Source organism: Thalassophryne amazonica, chromosome 1 (genome assembly GCF_902500255.1).
Source record: "Thalassophryne amazonica chromosome 1, fThaAma1.1, whole genome shotgun sequence".
NCBI lineage: Eukaryota > Metazoa > Chordata > Actinopteri > Batrachoidiformes > Batrachoididae > Thalassophryne > Thalassophryne amazonica.
Genome location: NC_047103.1, coordinates 50,567,627 through 50,571,083, shown reverse-complemented (window position 1 = coordinate 50,571,083; position 3,457 = coordinate 50,567,627).

Here is a 3,457-nt window from a genome sequence, read left to right as displayed (position 1 = left end):
AAACACTGTATACCTACAACCCCAATTCTAGTGAAGTTGGGACGTTGTGTAAAATGTAAATAAAAACAATACAATGATTTGCAAATCCTCTTCAACCTATATTCAATTGAATACACCACAAAGACAAGATATTTAATGTTCAAACTGATAAACTTTATTGTTTTTATGCAAATATTTGCCATTTTGAAATGGATGCCTATAACACGTTTCAAAAAAGTTGGGACAGGGCAACAAAAGACTGGGAAAGTTGATGAATGCTCAAAGAACACCTGTTTGGAAACAGGTGAGTGTCATGATTGGGTATAAAAGGAGCATCCCCAAAATGCTCAGCCCTTCACAAACAAAGATGGGGCGAGGATCACCACTTTGTGAACAACTGCGTGAAATAATAGTCCAACAGTTTAAGAATAATGTTTTTCAACGTTCAATTGCAAGGAATTTAGGTAGGGATTCCAAAGTTACAAAATTCCAATGTTCCAAAATTCCAAAGTTCTCCAGATTCAGAGGATCTGGAGAACTTTCTGCACATACGCAGCAAAGTCGAAAACCAACATTGAATGCCCGTGACCTTCGAACACTCAGGCGGCACTGCATTAAAAACAGAGATCATTGTGTAAAGGATCCTACGGCGTGGGCTCAGGAACACTTCAGAAAACCATTGTCAGTTAACGCAGTTCGTCGCTACATCTACAAGTGCAAGTTAAAACTCTACCATGCAAAGCGAAAGCCATACATCAACAACATCGAGAAACGCAGCCGCCTTCTCTGGGCCCGAGCTCATTTGAAATGAACAGACGCAAAGTGGAAAAGTTCTGTGGTCTGATGAGTTCACAATTCAAATTGTTTTTGGAAATCATGGACGTTGTGTCCTCTGGATGAAAGAGGAAAAAGACCATCCAGATTGTTACCAGCACAAAGTTCAAAAGCCAGCATCTGTGATGGTATGGGGGTGTGTTAGTGCCCATGGCATGGGCAACTTAAAAAAAAACAAAAAAAAAAAACTTGAAAATGTGTGGCACATTATGAAGCGCAAAATACGACAACAGAGACCCTGGAATGTTGAACAACTGAAGTTGTACATCAAGCAAGAACGGGAAAGAATTCCACCTACAAAGCTTCAACAATTAGTGTCCTCAGTTCCCAAACGCTTATTGAGTGTTGTTGGAAGGAAAGGTGTTGTAACACAGTGGTAAACATACCACTGTCCCAGCTTTTTTAAAACGTGTTGCAGGCATCCATTTCAAAATGAGTAAATATTTGCACAAAAACAATAACGTTTCTCAGTTTGAGCGTTAAATATCTTGTCTTTGTGGTGTATTCAATTGAATATAGGTTGAGGAGGATTTGCAAATCTTTTATTCTGTTTTATTTACATTTTACACAACGTCCCAACTTCATTGGAATTGGGGCTTTACAATGTTCGCAAATTTTAGATTTTTAAAATGACAACAAATGATCTGTGTGGAAGAAGAATCATGAATAACCTTTCATTTAAACTTTGGATAAACACCAAAAGCACAGTTTTTGTAATAGCAGTGTTAAGACTGTTGAGGATGCCAGGAGGTGATGAAGTGAAGCGTTGTTCTTTTTTAAGGAACAGAAAGTGGTCAGTATTTCACTTTTGAGGTAATCTGCTGCTGAAAATGTGGCAGTGTTTTAACAGCAAACCGGATGGCACTTGTGACATGATATTTTTTTTTTTTAGCAATGAGCAGTTTCTTTTCCGAGGCTATAGTGTCCGTGTAGACACCGGTTTGAATGTATTTCATTGCAATGTACATGTGTATGAACCTCAAAATGGAAGGGTACGTTAATGTATAGTTCTCTTTGTTTTTTTATGTGACAGCTCTAATGCTTAGATATTAATATAAATCGGACACCAGGAGTCATTAAGAAGTTTTAATTTGCTGACAAAACAGCCTAAAAACCTTTACTCACTCCAAAGCAGTTCACCTGCAGCTGTAAAAAAAAAAAAAAAAAAAAAAGATCTGGATGGTCACCATCGCTTTGGTCAGACATTTCACATTTGGGTCTGACCAAAGCTTTCCGAACATCAGTGTTTTGAAACAGACATTTGTTTTATGTGAAGGCTGTAGGTTATTTTTATGTCTACTTTATTTATTTCCTAAAAAAGATAAAGAGAAATTATTGAAGAATTATATTTTCGTTTCTCTTTAAAAATCAGGATTGGGCTTCTGTTCAGTTCCGCACTCCAATAATAGAAGGACATATGCACTAATTTAACTCACTAATTGTTGTAAACCCTGACTGGGTGAGATATAGCTAATAAATGTGTAGCTGTACCTGTAATTGTTTCACATTAGACATCATATCCTCCTGGATTCAAAACTGTTCTTTATTTAGGTAGCAGGACTTAATCTCTGACATCTAATCATAGGCAAATTGCACTTTTAAAACTCATTTAATTTTGAAGTTTTGATTATGTACTGCCTATTTTTTTTCTTAACTTTTGTTAGATGACACCCCTCCCCCTTTTATTTTTTCATTTTTTTACAGAACTGACATTAAGTTTGCGTACCCGGCTCTGCTGCAGGTGTGCACACATGGCATCAGAGCCGACCCTCTAAAAAATATTTCAGACAAATGTGCTGTGCAAAAAGATAGCTAACCTTTCACAATCAGAGCCCCGGTACTTACAGAGGCCATAGTGTTCCTGCAGTAGCCCGGGTTGTAGTCCACATTCTTACCTGCCTGCTCTGAAACTGTGCACAAGAACAAGACAACACAGACAAATTTGGAGGAAAAAATGCACTATGCTCCTGACACTGGTGTGATAAGGGCATTTATTATTATTTTTTAGCACAATGAATGTTTCTCTGACCTGTTGTATCTCAGACAATTTAATAACATTATACAGGTGCACCCCAAAAAATTACAATATTGTGGAAAAACGGAATTATTTTTTCTCATTTCAGTCCTCATTTCTTGTTTCAGAAAGTGAAAATTATATGTATTCTCATCTCATTGGATATAAACCAGAAGATTCAAAAACCATTCTATTTGAATTTTGCTAATTATGACATACATCTGAAAAAAGAATGAAAAATTGTATCTCAAGATATTACAAAATTTGATATCTAGTTTGAGTAACCACTATTTATGCCATATAATTACCATGAATGTCTCCATCTGGGTGAGTGCACACAAACACAATCATGGAAAAGATTGTTGTCCAGAAGCCGGCTCCACAACGAACGTAAGCCACAGAAGGTCACTGCTGGAAGGTCTGGTTGTTTGCAGCATGCTTATCAAAGCATATTCATGGAATATGTAAGGGAAAACGTGATAGGAAAACATGCACAAACAACAGGGATGACTGTAGCCTTGAGAAGACTCAAGCAAAGTCAGTTCAATATTATAATATTTGAGATGCACCTGTAGATGAAATTGTCTTGCAGTGATTTTGTTATTAGTTGATCGAGCATTACTGATAATC